We start from the raw sequence: 8,746 nt of genomic DNA, 5'->3' as shown, positions 1-8,746 counted from the left end.
AGCCCTGAATGCTGATTGGCTGAAAGCTGTGGTATATCAGAATGTATACCATGGGTATGACAAAGTACTATTACTGTTCTAATTACGTTGGTAACCAGTTTATAATACCAAGAAGGCATCTCAGGGGTTTGTAGTATATGGCCAATATACCACAGCTAATGGCTGTATCCAGGCACTCTGTGTTGTGTCGTGCTTAAGAACAGCCCCTTGACGTAGTATATTGGCAATATACCACATTCCCTCGGGCCTTATTGCTTACTTATAATGTTGTTGTGACCCAGTGAGGTCAAGAGTAGTACCCTTGGAAATCAAATGTGTAAACATTGGCACTCAACCCAATACATGGCATATGAATACAGCATTGAGAGTAATAATAACTAAAAACTAGTGTTCTGTTATTATGCACAATTTATAGCGGAGTTTGTTATAAGCCTACACCTGGTCACCACTATTGGTCTTGAATCCAATTGGTTCTACTCTGATAAATGAGTGCACATAGGATGCAAAGTCTAGTTAAGTCTACACATTCACTGCAGTGCCAATCCATAACACGCATGATGGCCTACCACTAAGCAACTGCAGTGCATGTCAGTGGCACAAGGTCATCACTGATAATGTTGCTGGGTAAACAGTATAAGGAGTCAGCCCAGTAATTTTCCAACATACAAACACTAGATAGCACAGGGTTGAGCATTTGCTTGGCTACATACAGTAATGTCTATGTGAGTGTGTGTAGTACAGTGTTTCCTAACTCCAGTCCTTGAGTACTCCCAACACAACACATAATTATTGTAACCCTGGACAAACTCACCTGATTCAACTCATGAAAGGCTTGATTAGATGACAAGTTGAATCAGGTGTGCTTGTCTGGGGCTACAACAAAAATGTGTGCTGTTGAGGATAATCGAGGACTGGAGTTGGGAAACACTCGTCTAGTAGTGATTGGTGCCATACAGAGGTTGGCCATTTCTGTCATATGGCCCGTTCCCATTAAATTCATTACACATCTTTTGAGGGATACATTTAAACCAAATATCTTAATCTCAAGTGCCTTACATTACAACAAGCATCGCTACTGCTCATGACCTTCTTGTAAATGGTGTGACTGGACTGTTCGTGTGTCATTGTGCCCTGTGGTCACATGTACCCACTGTGTGTGATGATAAGGATATCTGACAGGGAGAGAGGGAGGTGTAGGGATAGAGAGAGACAGAGAGAAACGAATAGCTTGCTGCACCACACTACACTCTCCCTGCTTGCATGTTCCCCAAACTATGCCCTTGCTGCAGCTGACTGGAAGTCCTTAGCAGGATCAGTGTCCTCTCACCTCATTGGCTGAGAAAGTAGGAGTGACTTAAACCCCATTGGGTGCCATGGCTTCATGTGTGAGATTCATAGGATTGCAGCAACATCAGGAGAGGAGGGAGGGAGAATAGCCATCTAATACAGTATGTGATACATGAGTTTACCCCCTCAGTTAAATTAATCTATTGGAAGACAGTGGAATAGATATAACAGAGTGGAATGGAACACAGTGAAATGGAACGCCGAAACCTTAGTAGGTTTCCCATAGGCCTGATTTAAATACATTTTTTTATCCACCCCAAATCCTGGGAACACTAACACATGACAAAGGGGAGGACAAACAATGTAGCACTGAGCCAAAGTAAACATCCAAACGGCAGGGTGTGGTCTGTATAGGAGACAGCCAGTGTCTATTGTCTTTCCACTGTCGGGATTCATTGACATCATCACCCCTCTCTCTCCAGTTGACCTGTTGCAGTAGTTACAATAGGAGACCCTTAGACCTTTGAAATATTACATCATCGTACTATGCCCTTTACCCATAGGCCGTCAGTGTAAATAAGAATTTGTTTTTAACTGACTTGCCTAGTTAAATACAGGTTAAATAAAATAAAAAAATAGAACCCATTACACTGCGAGGGAATGACAAAGATTGACTGTATGTCACTTAAAAAAAACAAAAGTCAAATTAAGAGTTTATAACCTGGCTACCTTAACATTTTTAAGTACAATTTGGATTTTGTGTTGAGTTAAGGCAATCTAAAGTTATCTAAACCTAGTAAAGTAAGTGGAACTGACAAGTTGGGTTTAATAACTTGAGTGAACTTGATACTTTTAGTCAAATCAATGTGCTTCAACTGATTTGTTTTAGTTGTCCTAACAAAGCTACTCAAGTTGTTTTGACAAATTATGAAGTGGAGAGGAAGTATTGGATAGTCAGAAAAACATAACTTTTTGTTTTATCTTACCGAAGTTTATACCTGGCTGCCTTAAAATGTTAAGTTATATCAACTTCCTATATAGTTGAAACTACTTAGAAAATATAACATTTCAGAACTAACCAAATCTTTGGAATGATTTCACCAAGATTCCAGTAGGGAACATTATGCTCCCATCTGTCTTTTGCTCATGTGTGAGATTTTTAAATCAGTTCCAAAACTAGCAGTGCACTCTATACTAATATCAAACAGTCCACTTAACTACAATGGTATTCTCAGTATCGGTTACAGAAACTTTTTAATTGTTACATTTTACATGTGGTTGTTTATCCTCTATGGGCTAGGTGGGACGCTAGCGTGCCACCCGTGGTGCACTCCATCAACAGCAGGTGCATTTCAAGAGCGGCAAATTTGAATCCAAATAAATGTCAAAATTCAAATTTTTCCTAACATACAACTATTGTACACCCTTTGAAAGATAAACATCTCCTTAATCTAACCACGTTTTACGATTTCAAAAAGGTTTTACGGCGAAAACATAAATTTAGAGTATGTTAGGACAGTACATTTACAAGAGTTGTGTGTAATGTTTTGTCAATTCAAAGACAGGGTCACCAAAACCATAAAACCAGCTAAAATGATGCACTAACCTTTTACAATCTCCATCAGATGACACTCCTAGGACATTATGTTAGACAATGCATGCATTTTTAGTTCTATCAAGTTCATATTTATATCCAAAAACAGCGTTTTACTATGGCATTGATGTTGAGGAAATCGTTTCCCTCCAATAACCGGCAGTCAAGTCAGCGTCACAAATTAAATAATTAAAATGAGAAAACATTGGTAAAATATTATATTGTCATTTAAAGAATTATAGATTTACATCTCTTGAACGCAATCAACTTGCCAGATTTAAAAATAACCTTACTGGGAAATCACACTTTGCAATAATCTGAGCACTGCGCCCAAAAAAATACGCGTTGCGATACAGACTAGACGTCATGTTGGGGAGATCTAAAATCGAAAATACTATGTAAATAATCCATTACCTTTGATTCTCTTCATCAGATGTCACTTCCAGGTATCACAGGTCCATAACGAATGTAGTTTTGTTCAAAAAAGCTCATCATTTATGTCCAAAAATCTCCGTCTTGTTAGCACATGATCTAAGCCAGCCGGACTTCTCGTCATGAACGAGGGGAAAAAATATATTTACGTTCGTTCAAACATGTCAAACGTTGTATAGCATAAATCATTAGGGCCTTTTTTAACCAGAACATGAATAATATTCAAGGTGGACGAATGCATACTCTTTTATAACGTATTGGAACGAGGGTACCCAACATGAACTCGCGCCAGGTGTCTAATGGGACATCATCGTTCCATGGCTCTTGTTCGGTCAGATCTCCCTCCAGAAGACTCAAAACACTTTGTAAAGGCTGGTGACATCTAGTGGAAGCAATAGGAAGTGCCAAAATATTCCTCAGCCCCTGTGTTTTTCAATGGGATAGGTTTAAAGTCAATACAACACATCAGGTATCCACTTCCTGTCAGAAAATGTCTCAGGGTTTTGCCTGCCAAATGAGTTCTGTTATACTCACAGACACCATTCAAACAGTTTTAGAAAATTTAGGGTGTTTTCTATCCATATGTAATAAGTATATGCATATTCTAGTTACTGGGTAGGAGTGGTAACCAGATTAAATCGGGTATGTTTTTTTATCCAGCCGTGTCAATACTGCCCCCTAGCCCATATCTACCTTTGTTGAATGCACTAACTGAAGTCACTCTGGATAATAGCATCTGCTAAATGGCCAACACGTACATTTACAGTTGTAAGGCATGCTGGGTATTATTCTAATGAGCTAGCCCCCCCAAAAATCTGTTGAAGTCATCTGAAGGTCCCACAGTTGACAGTGCATGTCAGAGCAAAAACCAAGCCACGAGGTCGAAGGAATTGTCCGTAGAGCTCCGAGACAGGATTGTGTCGAGGCACAGACCTGGGAAAGGGTACTAAAACATTTCTGCTGTATTGAAGGTCACCAAGAACACAGTGGCCTCCATCATTCTTAAATGGAAGAAGTTTGGAAGGGCCTTGGTCAGGGAGGTGACCAGCAACCCGATGGTCACTGAGATAGCTCTAGAGTTCCTCTGTGGAGATGGGAGAACCTCCCAGAAGGACAACCATCTCTGCAGAACTCCACCAATCAGGCCTTTATGGTAGAGTGGCCAGACGGAAGTCACTCCTCAGTAAAAGTCACATGACAGTCCGCTTGGAGTTTACCAAAAGACTCTCAGACCATGAGAAAAATATTCTCTGATCTGATGAAACCAAGATTGAACTCTTTGGCCTCAATGACAAGCTCACGTCTGGAGGAAACCTGGCACCATCCCTACGGTGAAGCATGGTGGTGGCAGCATCATACAGTGGGGATGTTTTTCAGTGGTAGGGACTGGCAGACTAGTCAGGTTGAGGCAAAGATGAACGGAACAAAGTACAGAGAGAGATCCTTTATTTTTACATAAATGTAAGTACAAAGATTTTACCATATCCCAACCACCCTCCCTACAACACATCCACCCAACCCCCCCCCCTAGTCCCTTCCCTACCTCACTTCGGTCCTAGAAAACAAATTCTACAGAGATTTCCCAACAAATAAACAATCAAGAATATTGGGGGGGGGAATATACAAACATCTCAATACAGATAAAAAATACAATGTAACGGTTGTCGTCGTATAAAGCGGACCAAGACGCAGAGGGGAAATGTGCACTCATCTTTATTATTTAGTTGGCAAAGAAGGTGAACCAAAAATAAACACGTACACAAAAATAAACAACGACGAATAACATTCCTGTAAGGCTTGAAGCTATACAAAGAAACAATCTCCCACAAAACACAAACAAAACCCATACCTATATATAGGACTCTCAGAGGCAACTAAAAACACCTGCCTCCAATTGAGAGTCCAACACCCAATACCTAGACATAGAAATACTAAACTAGAGAGAACATAGAACATAACCCAAAACCCGGAAATAATAAATCAAACACCCTTCTAAACAAACCACCACCCCGAACCACATAAAACAAATACCCTCTGCCACGTCCTGACCAAACTACAATACAAATAACCCCTATTACTGGTCAGGACGTGACATACAAAAACAGAAATAAGTGATCAGTAAACCTTAGACAAACTTGCTTGGACTGGATGCCCAGCTCGGATGCCAGGGTAACGTCCATGAGACTCACATCGCCCCCCCCGAGTCGATGAGTACCTGGAGAGACTTGGACTGGTCGCCCCAAATCAGGGTGACATGGAGAGGGGGGCAAGTAAGGGAAAAATAACAATTATCTTTAAGAACCACCAGTGTACTCACTCCAACGAATGAGCTAGGTCTCTTGAACAGACAGGTAAACACAAAATGACCGGTAGTACCACAATACAGACAACTCTGGGTCTCAAGTCTGCGTACGGTTTTGGCTGGAGACAGCCTAGCCCTGCATCGGCAGTCTCTGGAGGCTCTTGGAGGGACTCGGATAAGTCCAGATCCTCTCTGGGACATAGACGCCGGGGACTTCTGGAGTTCAGCTGCAAGGTGGGATTCCTGAGTGAGCTGCAGCTCGAAAATGAGGGAACACTGGGAGAGAAAGGGCCAGCAGGTTCTGTAATCTCCATCGTAGCGCTCCGGGGGAGGTAAGCGAGGTTCCCGGGAAACCCGGGTGACGGAGCTGCTACCAGCTGGGTTACAGAGGGCCTGGGAGGTTACTGTCATGGTAGGTTGCCTAGTAGGCAACCCACAGAATTGCTCCAGCAATACGTCCAAGGCTAGGTCGTGACGTTCGGCCACGGCCTGGAACCCTTCCATCAGACCGTGAAGCAACTCATGCCTACCAATGGTGGCTCCTTGGGAGGAGATGGCGTTGCAGAGCTGGTCCAAGTCTGCTGGGTCAGTCATGGCCAGTTCGTACTATCAGTCATGGCCAGTTCGTACTATCAGGGGGTGGAGACAAGCACAAGGACAGGTGAAACAGATCAGGGAGTTACAGACATGACATCTATTACACAATCTGGATTTGTAAAAATGCACCCTATGTAAAACCTTAAATTGTATGAGACCAAGACGAGCACAAGATGTAGTGGAGCGTACTTCATTAATCGCCTCATCCCACCACTCCTGTGTAAATTCAACACCCATTTCCCGTTCCCAAGCAGATTTCATTTTATTGGTGGAGTGTTCGTCCAATGACAAAATACACAGATAGATCTGAGAAATGACTGCTTTCTGTCGAGGTAATAGAGTCAATATGCCATCCCAGGGTTGGCAAGGGGGTGGAGCTGGGAAGACAGAAAATTGTATCTCCTCCCAATGCCTAATTTAAAGGTAACGGAAAAAGTGAGATGGAGGCAAAGAGTATTTAGAGGCCAGGTTGGGAAAACTAGAAGTCTTGGAAGCACTTAATACCTTTCCTTGTCCAGTAAGAGAGAGCATTATCTATTAGAGAAGTGGGGAATAAGTGATTCTTATCGATAGGACCCATAGTAAATGCAGCGGAGAATTTAAAATGCCGTTGAAACTGGTACCAAATCTTAAGTGTGGAAAGCACTACAGGATTGCGAGTATAGCGAGAGGGGGATGTCGCTCGTCAGATGTGGCAGGGCTTGCAAACCAATACAGATTTCAAAGGGAAGCACAGCCGAGAGCTGCCCAGTGACACGAGCCTACCATATGAGTTAAACTACTTCTATGCTCGCTTCAAAGCAAATAACACTGAAACATGCATGAGAGCACTAGCTGTTCTGGAAGACTGTGTGATCACGCTCTCCGCAGCCGATGTGAGTAAGAACTTTAAACAGGTCAACATTCACAAGACCGGACCAGACGGATGACCAGGATGTGTACTGCGAGCATGCGCTGACCAACTAGCAAGTGTCTTCACTGACATTTTCAACCTCTCCCTGTCCAAGTCTGTAATACCAACATGTTTTAAGCAGACCACCATAGTGCCTGTGCCAAAGAACACTAAGGTAACCTGCCTAAATGACTACCGACCCATAGCACTCACGTCTGTAGCCATGAAGTGCTTTGAAAGACTGGTCATGGCTCACATCAACACCATTATCCCAGAAACCCTAGACCCACTCCAATTTGCATACTGCCCCAACCGATCCACAAATGATGCAATCTCGATTGCACTCCACACTGCCCTTTCCCACCTGGACAAAAAGAACATCTATATGAGAATGCTGTTCATTGACTACAGCTCAGCATTCAACACCATAGTGCCCTCAAATCTCATCAACAAGCTAAGAACCCTGGGACTAAACACCTCCCTCTGCAACTGGATCCTGGAATTCCTGACGGGCCGCCCCCAGATGGTAAGGGTAGGTAACAACACATCCACCACGCTGACCCTCAACGCAGGGGCCCCTCAGGGGTGCGTGCTCAGTCCTCTCATGACTGCACGGCCACGCACGACTCCAACACCATCATTAAGTTTGCAGATGACACAACAATGGTAGGCCTGATCACCAACAACGACGAGACAGCCTATAGGGAGGAGGCCAGAGACCTGGCCATGTGGTGCCAGGACACAACCTCTCCCTTAATGTGATCAAGACAAAGGAGATGATTGGGCTGCAGTGGAGCAGGTTGAGAGCTTCAAGTTCCTTGGTGTCCACATCACCAACAAACTAACATGGTCCAAACACACCAAGACAGTTGTGAAGAGGGCATGACAAAACCTATTACCCCTAAGGAGACTGAAAAGATTTGGCATGGGTCCTCAGATCCTCAAAAGGTTCTACAGCTGCACCATTGAGAGCATCCTGACTGGTTGCATCACCGCCTGGTATGGCAACTGCTCAGCCTCTGACCGCAAGGCACTACAAAGGGTAATGCGTATGGCCCAGTACATCACTGGGGCCAAGCTTCCTGCCATCCAGGACCTCTACACCAGGCGGTGTCAGAGGAATGCCCTACAAATTGTCAAAGACTCCAGCCACTCTAGTCATGGACTGTTCTCTCTGCTACCGCACGGCAAGCAGTACCGGAGCGCCAAGTCTAGGTCCAAGAGGCTTCTAAACAGCTCCTACCCCCAAGCCATAAGACTCCTGAACAGTAAGTAAGCATTTCAGTGTAAGGTCTACACCTGTTGTATTCAGCGCATGTGACTAATAAAATTTGATAGAAGAGCAGAGTAAAGCAGGAAGAGAAGCAGAAATACAAGAATGTGCCTCTAGGTGGCACCATGGGGTATCTGGAGCATGTAACCAGAATGGCAATTTCTGAAAGTTAGCTGCCCAGTAATAGTATAAAAAGTTGGGTTGTGCCAGCCCTCCACTAAACTTGCATCTCTGAAGTAAAGATCTACTGACTCTGGGTACCTTTCATCCCCCGATTAAATGTGGTAACTGCCTGATTGATTGACTTAAAAAAAACACTTTTGTAAAAACAATGGGATAGATTGAAATAGATAAAGGAATTTGGGTAAA

Source organism: Salmo salar, chromosome ssa17 (genome assembly GCF_905237065.1).
Source record: "Salmo salar chromosome ssa17, Ssal_v3.1, whole genome shotgun sequence".
NCBI classification, from domain to species: Eukaryota; Metazoa; Chordata; class Actinopteri; order Salmoniformes; family Salmonidae; genus Salmo; species Salmo salar.
This window is presented reverse-complemented; position numbering follows the sequence as displayed.